Source organism: Calliphora vicina, chromosome 4, assembly GCF_958450345.1.
Source record: "Calliphora vicina chromosome 4, idCalVici1.1, whole genome shotgun sequence".
Taxonomy (NCBI): Eukaryota; Metazoa; Arthropoda; class Insecta; order Diptera; family Calliphoridae; genus Calliphora; species Calliphora vicina.
In genome coordinates, this window is record NC_088783.1 from 93,275,813 (window position 1) to 93,291,253 (window position 15,441).

The following is a 15,441-nucleotide window of genomic DNA, read 5'->3' on the forward strand; positions in this document are numbered from 1 at the left end:
AAAGTCAATTTATTTCGGTTTAAATCTAGTGCATTAGTTATTTATATTAAATTGATATCAAAAGTTTTTTTTTCAAAAATTAATTGCAGTTTCATTATCACTGCATTTTATCTGGAGGCTGAAATCAATTGCAACACAATCTATTAACATTCATACCTATAACTTATTATTCTTATCAATGAATCTAAAAGTTCTTATTGAATTTTATTACGTACGCGTTGCTGGTTGGTAACAATTCAGCTGCATCGCAATAATTGTAAACTTGTGGCCAAAAATCTAACAAATTTGTTGAAATTTCACCTTTAAAGATCTAAGTTTAATTGATATATGCTAATTTTGACCATTACAATTCATATTCCCCTGCAGATACTTTTGGATTTAAATTTTGAACTACCGAAAATTTCCACATTTTAATATTGAAAATTCATACCAATGAAACTTCTATAATTCTCATCATATTTAGGTGCAGGGTATTGAATTTGGCACGGCCGAATATAGTACACTAAGTTGTTTTTTTTCAAGAATCTTATTGTATAAATCACAAAATTTTTGGAAAATTATAATACTTTTTTAACGTGACAATAAATTTTTTTCTTATTTGATGATATCAAAACATGTGATTTACAAAACACTGAAAAATAAATAAATAACTCACATATCGTGTGCTAAGTTGTTTAGTAATGACTAATATTTAAAATAAAACAACAAACATTTTATATTTCTAACAACAAAGTTTTATTTATTTACAAAAAGTGGTTGGTTGATTTTGAAGAATTGCTCAAATTAATTAAAAGTACAATTTTTTGTTTGCTGGGACGAAAATAAAATTTCATAATGATTAAATTGAAATGTTTGCATTATCTTTTTGCCTTTCAAGAATCTTAAATTATAAATGTGCCAAACTTCCCAAAAAATAGATTTTAGAACTGCCTTCGAACTACTTTTAAAAACTCAGCCTTTCTTTTTTTAAAAAACTCAAAATTCTTATGTAGTTTGCAAAAACTACAAAATATCTGGACTCGAATTATCTATCTCTCCAAATTTGTCAAGGGAATTCTCATGGATTCTCTTAGCAAACCAATGAATGGCATTGTCGTAGGTACCCTTATCAACGAACTCTTTTTTACACAAAACTTGAATGGCAACGGCAAGTATTTGTTTAATGGAGACAAAACCAATAAAATATGTGTATAAGATCTGCAAATAACAATAAAGAAAATAATAATTGCTACAATATATAATTGCTTTGCTGTATTGATTTACTACTTACACAAATAATATTTTTTCACAATACAACTGAAAACAGCATTTTGAAGTGCATGATAAAATTGATCAGAAACATTTTCAATTATTAAGGTACAGAATGTATCGAAATTTAAAGTACCAAAACATTCAACCAGAGTTCCATAAACTAAGGCTCTTTGAGACTCTTTTCAGATTTTTGCTTTAATTGTAAATAATCACCAATTTAGAAATTTTTCAGGTTACATTGCATGGCCAAACAATGGAATAACTTTTTCCAGCACCTTCAACAATAGCTTCATCGAATTTACTTTACTCAGGATCGTCGTCATTGCCACCACCAGGCAGAACACTTTTCCTAGTAGCTTATATTCCGTCTATGGCACGAATATAGTCTTTGATTTTGTAATCGTACTACGCAATTGCAAACATATTTTGTTTATGTTTTTTTTTCATTTATATTTTTTTGCAGCTTATTTTTGTAGTGTTGCATTTGATATCATTGACAGGTGTTACCACTACTACAAAATTAAACTTTAACTTTTATAATATTGTTTATTATAATATTGAGTTATAAATCAAGATCAGCGAAACAGCTTGCATTTTTATAATTTCTTTGGTGTTGATAGCTCTCATAATTAGAAGCACAAAAACATTAATATTTTTGCCTGCTCTCTCTTAGTTTAAGAGTTATATGAATTTAAAGTCAATACATATAATAGTACATTTCTCATATATTTGGAAAACAAACTGATCGTTATGGGTATCATTTAATAGTGCTTCACAATACCTTTAATATGATATATAATATGGTACAGTTTATTAATATTGTGAACCAAAAATTCCTTTTTTATTTTATATGACAGTACATCAGAAAATTTTGATATACAGAAAAAGTGATTTTAGCGAAGCCGGTGTTCGATACACCCCAGAGTTAAAAGTCCATTCACCCGGTCGAAGGCCGGCAATACCGAAAATGTGAATATTTACAGAAAAAAAATTATGAAAATGTAAACTGTTACGCGGATCTTGATTTGTTCCCTCACATACATTTTGACACTTCAGCTACATAAAATCAGTACAAAAACCTTATCAATTCTCAAACATGCATACTTTTTTTTGACGCGATTTTCTGTTGAACATCAAAGCCTGTCAGGCAAAGAAATGTAGCGGCGTCAAAAACATTAATTTAAAATTAAAAATATGGCAACACCAGAATGGAAATTTGAACTAAAAAATGAGAAATTTAGGCATTTATTGATAGTCTATTAATTAATGGATACGTTATTTATATAAAAAATCAATAGTAAATTGATAATCAATAAAAAAAAAATTTTTTTTTTTAATGTCCCCAAAATATCATGTCCTCAAAGTATGCGGTATGTATACGATTTTTTTGGGGACTGTCCTCAAAGTATGCAAATGTCCCCAAAGAATGCGGTAGATCGAAAAAATGTCCCGAAAGTATGCGCTGTGCATATATATATATATATATATATATAGTATGCGCTGTGCATATATATATATATATATATATATATATATATATATATGTATGCACAGCGCATACTTTCGGGACTTTTTTTCGATACAGCGTATATTTTGAGGACTTTTGCATACTTTGGGGACAGTCCCCAAAGTTTTTATATGTCTTGCGCATAGTTTGGGGACATGATACTTTGGGGACATTTTTTTCAATTTTTTATTATTATTTTGTTTTATACCTCCACAATTCTACTCTTATTCTTTGTTATCGTTTCGTGTATATATACGTCCTAAATGTCTAATATTTCCATTTTAAAATTTATTTTCATAACTTGGTGTTGCCACACTTTCAACAAAAATTCTGTTGCAGCGGTTAACATCAATATTTGTTTTTACTTTTTCCGCACGTCGATTTTTCTTTAACGCCGTTGATAAGAAAAACTAGTCACAGCCTTTGATGTTTGCAATTTTGCCGCATTTAATATTCTTGTTGGATATACCTAACTAGTAGAAGTATTTATAATATTTTACTATGTTGTTTTACGACATTTCTATTTGTATAGTTCATTAAAACTGCGACTACTTTTGATGCCTGTTTTAATATTCTTGATCAATAACATTGCTTGACAAAATTCAAGTTTATTTCGTGTAAGAACTTGTATACAGTATGCAGGCATTTTTTAATAGCAAAAAACACTAAAACAGGTGTTGGAAGTCATCAAGATAACCACCACAGATTTTATTTAAACATTTTTCCTTTAATATATTTTTCTTACCTATGGCCGGTCGCAGAGATATTCTGTGAGACGTTGATTTAATCACAGGTATATATTTGTTTGACTATAAATTCTATATCATTTATAATTCCTATATTTTCCTAAATTTTAGTGGCCCAGAAACATCTTTCAAATGCTCCCATTTAACCTCTGTCCTATATATCAGGATATAGAAAACTTCATTCATGCAACGAGAAAATAACAAGTCGGATTTTTTTTTTTGGAAAAAACAAATCTTGGGCAGATCATGTTAGTTACATTAAGCATTGTCTGGACTTAAATCTGGAATGTATATTAATCATGGAACATTTTGTTCTGAGTTTGTGAACAAACAAATTTTGGCGGCAGTTCATACTTTCGGAGCCAAATATTGAAAAAAGTACATATAAAATGGTAGCCTCAAAAATCTTGATGTACAGAAAAACTGTTTTTAGCGAAGACGGCGTTCGAAATACCCCTGAGAATATAATCCTTGCTCAATACAGAAAACTATTTTTTGCTCCAAAAATTTTGAGATGCAGAACATTTATTTTATTGTATACATTTTTCTCATGTTTGTGTAAACTAGATTTTTCCAATATCTGTTGGACATATTTAAAATTGAATTCAATGACTTTAACGCTCCCTTAAAGCATAAGAACAACTGTATAGCGATGAAATTTTAATTGTCTGATGATCGGAAAATAATTGACGATATCTTCCATATAAGTTCCCCTTTAGAAAATTGTATCTGTGCATTGACTCAAATATTTTTTGTTTGTGAATGGTTCCAATGGCATAGTATTATAATTGATTAAACTTAATTATCTCTTAAATTTAAAAGGTATTTGTCCATAATGGACTTAACACTCATACTTGTGCGTATTTAATTTTTTAGTGATTGTTTTAATTTTTTAGTGATTGTTTTAATTTTTTAGTGATTGTTTTAATTTTTTAATGGTAAGTAAAAAAGGTAAACATTTTATGCTTATCCAAAGTGAATATTAGTGGTCATAAATTCGGAAATAGACATTCATACAAAAATCAAAGGTTTATATTTAGACAAATGTGCCACAGAAAGCACATTTTAATAAATACATATAAGGCGAAGACTGAAAACATTTTGATATCTGCAAATGAATTAGATTAATTAAAAATAACCCTGAATGATTGGACATTTGTAAGCTTATGTATAAATATTTTGCTTCGAGTATTAATAAAAGAAACTACCCAGCGGGAAAAAAGAGTTAGTAAAGTGGCCTTCCTAAAAGCTTTTTTTTGCAGACACAAGCACACCCCCTCTGCATTGCAAAATCATTTCAATTTTACACGGCGAGTCATTGGCAGCCAAGTGCTTGCCTTCTCTGTTAGAGGGTTACTTAAAAAGGCCTATTAAATGGTCTTCCCTTGAAGGCCTATTAGAATATCTTTTGCTGAAGGCTTAGAAGACCAATAACGGAATGTATATAAGATGGTCTTCCGTTAAAGTCATATTAGAAGATCTTCAGTCGAAGGCTTGTAGAATGTCGGTATAGGAAATTATAATAAAAGTTTTAGGGACTTATTCATACGAATTTATCAGTTTTTTAAAACAAATTTTCATACAAAATTTGATATATACAACTTTGATAAATTCTTATCAATAAGTCAATAAGACTTTTAATATAATTACCTGTGCAGAATACAAAGGCTTCGACGGAAGCATGTCTAAGAGGGTTATTAGGGAATACATTTTTAATAAATTCAATATTAAACTTAAGGAATTAGCTTTAAAGAGTCGCATGTGTAGTTTTAATTATAAAACACTACTTTACGTGAACTCTTCAACATAAAGTTAAGCAAAAAACTAAATTTTTGGAATGAAAAGAATACATTCTTCTGTTTTCAGATAGAGGTTTATAAAAAAGAACCCAATCATGTTTGAATTTTAATAATTGTTTGGACTTGTTTTGCAATGCAACATATAATGTGTATGAATCCTTCGAGAAGGGAAGCAAAGTGCTTGTAGAAGGCAGTGTCTTTTGTAAAGTGTAAATATGGCTCCTAGAAGGCCTAAAAATCGAAGTCCTAGCATTTTCCCGCTTTATTTTAACCAATATCTTCATTTATGTAAAAGATTTTTAGGGTTACCGATTTATTTGCAAAAATTTCCCACAATTCCGAAATTAAAAGATTTTTGACTTTTAGGGCTACCGTTTTATATGCAAAAACAGATATCGGAAAAAATTATACGCATTCCTTCTCAAAAAAAGTCTAAAGTGATTATTTTAATAAATAAAGATTTAAGTCATTGTTCATATATCAAACATTATAACTGTGTGTCAACTAAGGACTTCGCAAAAGATGGTAGGCTATGGAATATTTGGTCAAATGGAAAGCATATGTAAGAACTTTTATGAGTAATATAATTAAAACATAATTGTATTTCAGCGATTTCGTTAGTTATAAAATGTTAACGCTACTCAAATATTTCAGAAGTATTTTGTTATAGATGTCATCTCAGTACTAATGTATTTAAATAAATATGCAAGTTAGACATCTTCTAAAACTCAAACTTATTTGGGGGCTAAATTTTAGAAAATTTTTTTAGTCATGTTAATGTGTGAATATACATACATTCCAGGGAAATATACATACATGTATATATATGGGGCAATGAGTAATTAATGACCGATTTTGGAACGTGTCAAATATAATTTACTTAAAATATAATCCCGATTACAATCGGGGACATCATTGTTTTCATGTGTTGTAATATCAGAATAAGTCTATACATATAATCATGATTTAGTAAAACACTACAGTGTTGTTACCATGAAATGCATTTAAAAAATTAACAAAATTTTAAAGAGAAAAAATTAGAAAAATAAGTAAATGGAGTGCTTTATTCGGTATGATTTCTATGAGTATTATTTATGCAAAATTAATAACTTTTAATTTTGCAAATTATGAAAGTCGACTCTGCATTTTATGAAAAGTCGACTTTTTGCAATTTTAAAATTGTTGAATTTCCAAATTTTTTAAAATATCTTTTTTCTTTTTTATGTTCAAAATATCTGATATGTATCAGAATTGCTAGTTTATATTCTATATGCCTAATTTCATTTCCCCGATTACGATCGGGGACATCATTGTTTTCATGTGTTGTAATATCAGAATAAGTCTATACATATAATCGTGATTTAGTAAAACACTACGGTGTTGTTACCACAAAATGCATTTAAAAAATTAACAAAATTTTAAAGAGAAAAAATTAGAAAAATAAGTAAATGGAGTGTTTTATTCGGTATGATTTCTGTAAGTATTATGGTATTATTTATGCAAAATTAATAACTTTTAATTTTGCAAATTATGAAAGTCGACTCTGCATTTTATGAAAAGTCGACTTTTTGCAATTAGGAAAATAAGTAAATAGTGTATGACTTCTATGAGTATTGTGTGTAAAAAATTATTTTAAAAATTTCGCGCGATTTTTCACTTTTTTGTAGAATGTTATTGTTTTGAGACATAATATAAGATTTTAATCCTTAATATTATACATCGTTGGAAAGGTATTTCGATGTACTTTTCAATAATTTATAGTCTGGTATGAACTTTGTTCCTCTAAAAAAAACAACAACAATTAACTAATATCGAATAAAAAAACATTAATTTTATATACTTTACCCTTTTAAACAACAATATCATCCCCATTTATTAAGATATACGTGTATATCTATACATCAAAAGAATGCTTGAAATCTTTTCTACAATTTGTTTTATATTTATCGGTACCGTTATTTCGATGGATTTGTGAAAAACGGCACTTTTATCACAAAATTTTATATAAAAAATACTTTTTGTGCGATTGGTCTTCATTGAGTTATTAAATGAGGTCATATTATATATCGTTGAAAAGGTATTCTAAAGCTCTTTCTGATGATATATACATTGTTAGAATCGGTTGATGAATATAGAAAAAATTGCGTATACATGTATAAACTTTAAAATTCTATAACTCCAAAACCAAAAATTTGTTGCCCAAAAGACATATACCACAAATTATAGAATTGAACGCTTTATAAGTGATAAATTTTTTTCAAGATTGGAGAGTTATATATGGAGAGTTAAATATATTATAAATATAAACCAAAAAATATGTATATATTTTAATATTCATGTCATCTATGTTTATACAAGCTTTTTTTGCTTATATTGATTATGAAAAAACATAGTATGGCACCCCTCTTTTGATTTTTAAATACCAATTACTTAAGAATACTGATTATTTTTTAGCAATACCCAAGCGGTTATTATAACGGTATTTCTAAAACATCATTGTACCACAAATTTGTGCATTGTATTTAGTGGTGATAATCTGTGAAAAATATATTAGGATATAAACACAATATATAAAAAACATAAAATTGCTGAACTTGTGCTGTTTATCGTTTAATTCTTTTTGAAGTATTTAAGTTTTTTAACGTTTGGGTGAAGTCCAGTTTTTGGTAAGTTGTACAACAATTTTAATTACAATGAAATTTAAACTTTTAGCTGAACTAGAAGCAAACCATTTATTATACCCTACACCACTATAGTTATGCGTTTGTGCTGATGTTTGTAACACCCAAAAATATTGGTATACTGGCATTAAAGTATACCAATCTGCTCAGAATCACTTCCTGAGTCGATTAAGCTATATCCGTCTGTCTGTCTGTGTGTCCATGTAAACCTTGTGCGATGAAATTTGGAACGTGCGCTTCTTTTGGTCCAAGGACGAACGCTAGTGAAAATGGTTGCAATCGGTCCATTATTTCACCTAACCCCCATACTACCGGACCCCTCGAATAGGGCTTTTGACCTTATTATGTTAAATGATCTACTATCTCTATAAAAATTGGCAAAACTTAGTCTTATATAAGTCTTAATAACTATAGCGATTTTCATAAAGATTGGGCATTATTTGACCCTAGCCCCCCTACAAAGTCCTCCTCAGAAAATGACTTGAATGTCCCACTTATAAACACTAGTATCACGATGAAATTTGGCACAAATAAGTTATATAAACATTAATTCCGACAACAAATTTTATAAGGATCGGCCCAAGCCCCCATATAACCGGACCTTCCGATATTGGCCTTTTAGCTTATAACTACGTCAAATATACTACTATCTTCCCAAAAATTGGCACATCTAAGGTTGGTGTAATCCTAAAGAACACTGTAAATTGTCGTCATGATCGGGCATCATTTGACCCTAGCCCTCATACAAAGCCCCCTTCAGGAAATGATTTGAACGTCCGCAATTCATTTATAAACAGTAGTATCACGATGAAATTTGCCACAAATAAGTTTTATATAAACATAAATACCGACAATAAATTTTATCAGGATCGGACCAATTTTTACCATAGCCCGCATACAACCGGACCTACCGATTTGGGCCTTTTAGCTCATAACTACGATGAATATAATACTGTCTTTCCAAAAATTGGCACAACTAAGTTTGATATAATCATAAATAACACTGTCAATTTTCGCCATGATCGGGCCTCATTTAACCCTAGCCCCCATACAAAGCCCCCTTTAGAAAATGAGTTGAATGTCCAAAATTCACTTATAAATACTAGTATCACCATGAAATTTGGAACAAAAAAGTTTTTTATAAACATAAATCCCGACATTAATTTTATAAGGATCGGACCAAATTTTTCTCTAGCTCACATACAACCAGACCCCAACCGATTTGGGCCTTTTAGCTCATAACTACGTCAAATATACTACTATATTTCCAAAAATCAGTATAATTAAGTTTGATATTATAAATAACACTGTCGATTTTCGGGCCTCATTTGACCCTATCCCCTATACAAAGTCCCCTTCTGAAAATGACTTGAATGCCCACAACTCACTTATAAACACTAGTATCACGATGAATTTTGGCACAAATAAGTTTTATATAAACATAAATTTTATACGGATCGGCTCAACTTCTGCCCTAGCCACACAACCGGACCTTCCGATTTGGGCTTTTTATCTTTTAACTACGTCTAATATACCACTATTTATCTAAAAATCAGCATAATTAAGTTTTCTATAATTATAAATAACACTGTCGATTTTCGGGCCTCATTTGACCCTATCCCCTATACAAAGTCCCCTTCTGAAAATGACTTGAATGCCCACAACTCACTTATAAACACTAGTACCACGATGAAATTTGGCACAAATAAGTTTTATATAAACATAAATTTTATACGGATCGGCTCAACTTCTGCCCTAGCCACACAACCGGACCTTCCGATTTGGGCTTTTATCTTTTAACTACGTCTAATATACCACTATTTATCTAAAAATCAGCATAATTAAGTTTTCTATAATTATAAATAACAATGTCGATTTTCGTAATGATCGGGCCTCATACAAAGGCCCCTTCAGAAAATGACTTAAATGTCCACATGCCTCCTAGTCAGCATACAACCGTACATGAACAGACATTAATTAGAACCTATGTAAAATTCAGCATAAATGCTTTATAATTGAAAATTAATCACATTCAATATTCGCAATTGTTGTAGGGTATCATATGGTCGGCCACGTCCGACTATAGTTTATATTCTTTACGGTTTTTGATATTATTATTATTTTTTCTAGACAAATGCAGAAACAACAATAATAAAACGCTTTTGGGAATGTAACCTGTTTTCGTTGTCCAGATTTTTAGGCCTAAGCTAATTGTGAGATGACTAAATTTGGGAAATACTTTGCTTTGGTCATGTCAACACGCAGTAAGTGAAACTTATATATGTATATTTATAATTATATATTTCTATAATTAAGTTAATGTTTAATTTTTTAGCCGATAAGACTTTATACTTAACTTAATTGAAAAAAGTAACTACTCTTATAAGGTGAAAAAATTCATAGTTTATAGAAATTATCCTTATATATATTTAAACATCGAAACATTTCATCGTCCTTTTTAAAAAAAGTCGTTAACAAAAATATGGAACAAAAAATGGAAAATAAAATTAAAGAACAAAAGTTCGACTCACATTCTATTACTACATCTGTTGCTTCTTCTATTGTTACCTCTTTTAAAAATAAGACATTAAATCCATCTCCGTCGTCAATTTCAAAATTTACCACAAAATTGTCTTCTGCGAAAATCACAGTATCAACTAAAAATGTGGATGAAAAAACAAATAAGTCAACTCTAATTTCTAGTAATTCTCCGATTAAAGTACAAACATATTTACCTAAAATTAATAAAATACAAAAAGACAGATCGGCTGCAGAAAATGGTAAATACATACATGCGTACATTATGTTATATTACAATGAAATGATTCTCATTAATATAAGGCAATTTCATAAAATTTAGAAACTAAAATTATGATTTTAAACTTGTACATCTCCTATTTCGACGAAATTCGGTACATACATTTTTCACATGCATACGAAATTTTTAGTTCTCCAAAATATCCAAATTCGTTACGGTTTGGATTTAGTCGAGGTTAAAAATTCATATTTTTTAAGATTTTTTCAATAAGTATTAGATTTGACATGGTATATATTAGAGCATTCAATTATTACGGTTTTTGTCTTATTCGGTTTATTCGACAAATAATTATTTCAGATTTTAAATTGGCCGGTTAATAATCGGATAATTCAAAATTATTCGGTTAATCGAATAAAAGGAAAGTGAATGTTTTTTTAATAATATTATTTCTTTTCTACAATATTTTTCTTCCTATAACAAACAAAATTATAATTTTCCACTTCTTTATATTCAGTTCTATTAAAGTTTGTTAATTAAGTTTTTTCTCAAATATTACAAATTTTTTATTTTCATGTGAAATATAAAGAAATTAAGTTAATTTAATTTAATTTATGTTTTTGAGATTTATTAACTAGTTCCAGAATTCATACGTTCCAATGAACTAGTGTATAACTATGTAGCTGAAGAACTTATTAGAAATACTTTAGAAACATAACACTGTTCCCCAAAACTGGATGTAGAAGTAAAGGCGATGTCAATATTTTCAAGATTTCTTTTCAGTAATGTTTCTGCATGAACCCATTCTAGAAGTAGGTAAATCAGAATAACTTATTACAACGTTTCTAAAGTATTGTTATAAAAATCATCCAATAAATATTCTTCATTATAGAAAAGTAATTAAGGAATTAATACAGAAAGAAAATTTATTATAAAAATATTGAATTAATATTTCAATAAGTATACAGTAATTTTACTGTTAAATAATAAGTTTTTCTTAATCGGTTATTGATATAAAATTCGGTTATTGATAAAATTGCAAAATTGAAATTTGGCAATTTTCATTTATTTCTTGACTAAAGGACTTTTTGATATAATTATCCTTATGTTAAAACTATATTTTTAACAAATTATTGTCAAACTAACACATATGTATTAATTAGAGACTAATCTATATAATTAATAGGCAAGGCGATTTTTGTGACCCCTTTTACTCTTATAGTATATATCCGATCTTGGCAAAAAATATATAAATTTAAAGGTATTTGTTCGCAGATGTGCACAATATATATATTAATAAGATCGGTTCAGATTTTTTGGGAGTTATAAGCGTTTAAAGTTGTTACTAATACATAGAAACAAAAGTCACACGTATGCTTGAAGTAAAAAACAAACAAAGCAAGAAACAAAACAAAAAAGTAAACAACACAGCTTATTGAAAATAGAGAGGAGAGTGCATTATATATCTGATGGTGTTTTGTTTCTTTATTTTACAGTTTTTGTTTTTACATACTTATTTTTATAATCTAAATTTTTAATTTCATTTCGACTAGGGAAGCGAAGCTCCCTTTATGTTCTACTAGCGTACCCTGGGTGCTTCGCTACCCAATCAAAATTAAATACAAAAATAAAAACAAAGTTTTTATTATTATATGTTTTTCTATTTCAATATTAAATATAATGCAAAAAGTACCATTTGAGGAACGAAAAAATTTCCCTTTCTTACGATTAGAACGATGAAATAGTCGAATAATTTCTTTCTTTATGTACTAATAAAAAGTGTACCATTTTCCCCTATTTCGAAACGATATAAATTTTCATTAATTCGCTCAAGAAATATTATGTTTTCAAAAATACCAAAATATTTACTCGAATTTGGACCCTACATAGGTCTTAATACCAGAATTCCAAAGTAGTACACCAATAGGTTATTTATTGTGAGTAAATTAAAATTTTTTCAAATTTTATAAAAGTGTCCAATTTGCCAATTAGTTTGAATAAATCTATACTTTCCATTTTTCCCCTTTTTGGTACTTTTTTCTCCTCAGTGAAATAGCAAAAGTATTTTTTAAATATATTGCAGTGATAGTTCATAATTACATTAATAAATCAATAACTAACAATAAATCGAAAAAGTTTTAATGTGCTAGAAAAAAGTACCAAAATACAGTTTTCTCCCTTTTACACCCAAAAAGGACTGAATTTTAAAAAAGTACGAAACAGGTGTCTCCTAATTTTGAAAGATGTATCCAAAATATTTACAAAAATTTAATTATGTTTATTTGTTAAAAAGTTATAAAGGGCCAAAAAATGTACCAAAATTACCTTTGTTACACATTTTCACCCCTTAAAAGTACCAATTTCGAAAAAGTACCAGACACCCATCTGCTCTTTTTAAGAGTAGATACAGATACATTTAAAATTTTTCTCGAAAACCAGTTTTACCCGTTTTTCCCCTTTTTTACCCCCAAATATAAAAATATCCAAAAATCCCTCCTTAGTGGATCTACATATCCAAAAAGACATCTATGGTCAAAATTTCATGATTCTAGGTTTAGTCGTTTGGGCTGTGCGATGATGAATCAGTCAGTCAGTAACGCTACTCTTTTATATATATAGATTATTAAAACCAGCTAAATAGGTTAGAAAATATACGATATCAAAAAAATCCTTAAAACTATGAATTTTGAACCACGAAAATCGAAACTGTAATTAATGAATTTGGAGATTTTGGAAAACTTTAAACTTCGTATTTATACAAAGAATTAGTTGCCGACTAATAAAAATCACATTTCTAGGTTATATAATTCAGAAAATCGTAAAAGTAACAGTTGAATGAACGTGTTTAATTTTGCGTTTCTTGGTTCAATATTATAGAAAATTTAAATAAACGCATGGAAAAAACAAAAGATGTTGATTTTCATATCTCATACAGATTATATTAATATATTTTTTTTACATGGATTTTACACAAACCTCATAAAATTAATATGTATTTTTTTACATAGAAAATATTTATGGATTGTGAATATGGCTTCTAATGTTTTATAAGAACAAAGAGAATCATTTCATCATGATATACATATATTTGTCTATTATTTTTAAATCTATTTTATACACAGATCTTCCAATAGTTCATTTAAAAAAGTTACCTGCAATTTCATCAAATTCGTTTTATAAATCTTCAATTGTACCACATGAAACCAAACATAGTTATGATGTAAGTTCTAAACCGGTATCTTCAATTTCTAAAACAAGTAAAAAGAAAACAAAGAGAATTTCTAAAACTCTAAATAGGAAATATACTTCATCATATAAGTCACGATCGTCAATTACACCTACTGAAAAATCTTCTATATCGAGTAACGAATCTATAAATAAGGTTTCCGATACAATTCAAAAGAAAATTCCAGTCAACAAAGTTGAAAATATATCTTCAGATATCACATTTATTGAAGGTTCATGTTTTCAAACAGATTCCCACAACAGCGCCAATTTACCTAATGCCTCTGATGAAAATATAACACCAGATTTAACAAATGGGAGAACAAATGTTAATTGCAACCAAAGTATTATAGTTTCAGATCAACCAATAGTTCGTTTAAAAAAACTGCCAGCAATTACATCGAAATCATTTAATAAATCTCCAATTATACTACATGAAACAAAACCAAGTTATGATGTACGTTCTGAACCGTTTCCTTTAATTTCCGAAACAAATAAAAAGAAAATTAAAAGAATTTCTAAAACTTTAAATCGTAAAAAGTCACGATCATCAATTACACCTACTGAAAAATCTCCAAAGCTCCAATATAAAATCAGTCGTAAAAAATCGTCTATATCTGTTTCGAATAACGAAGGTTTTAAAACAACAGGACACAACAGGACTAAATTATCTAATGCCTCTAATGAAAATATAACACCAAACCCCTCAAATACATATATAGAATTTGACATAGCTCATAATAGTACCGAAATAAATAACTTCTCCGAAAGCTTAAATGAATGTTTTGCTGATTCTACAAATGGGAGTACAATAGCAAAGTCCAACGAAAGTATTCCAGTTTCAGACTATACGTTAAATTCAAGCCTACTTATTGAAACAAATTCTTACAATAGCGCTGAAATAAGCAGTTTTAAACAAAATTATACAGTAAACGTCTCAAATAGTATTGATAGTAGCGTTGAAATACATAACATATCTAAAGAGTGTGCGTTTGTAACAAATGAGAGCTTGTCTGAATATTTGCCTGACACAACAAATGATAATACAATTGAAAGCTTAAATTTTAATAACACGCCTATGCAGGAAACGGAAAAAAGTGTGCAAGAGATAACGTCACCTTTACACATTTCTAGCGTAAATATTCCGGTTAGCAGCAAGTCTAAAAAACATTTTTGTATCTTTTGTAAGACATTACAAACAAAATTAGCAAGGCATCTTATACATAAACATAAGTCAGAAAAACAAGTAAAGGCGATTTTACATTTACCAAAAAAAAACAGAGAGCGCGTGAAGTTAATAGATCAATTGCGAAAAGATGGGGATTATTTACATAACACAACAAAATCGCTAAATACTGGTATACTTATTTGTACCAGGCAGCAGCAGTCTAAAGTAAATAACGAAGCCAATGATTACGTTTGTTGCAAAAAGTGCAAAGGTTTTTATTCTAAAAAAACTTTAAGATTACATTTACGT

At 28.7% G+C, this 15,441-nt stretch overlaps 2 long non-coding RNA genes across 2 annotated transcripts; one reads left to right on the forward strand and one right to left on the reverse strand.

Annotated features, from left to right (window-relative positions):
• Window positions 1-711: 711 nt before the first annotated feature.
• On the reverse strand, window positions 712-1,734 carry LOC135958249 (uncharacterized). Its single transcript, XR_010576454.1, has 2 exons — window positions 1,271-1,734; window positions 712-1,197 (listed from the first exon to the last, which is right to left on the reverse strand). It is a non-coding gene; the product is annotated as an uncharacterized LOC135958249 (long non-coding RNA).
• A 1,472-nt stretch (window positions 1,735-3,206) lies between these two features.
• On the forward strand, window positions 3,207-4,355 carry LOC135957847 (uncharacterized). Its single transcript, XR_010576431.1, has 2 exons — window positions 3,207-3,551; window positions 3,616-4,355. It is a non-coding gene; the product is annotated as an uncharacterized LOC135957847 (long non-coding RNA).
• Window positions 4,356-15,441: the final 11,086 nt, after the last annotated feature.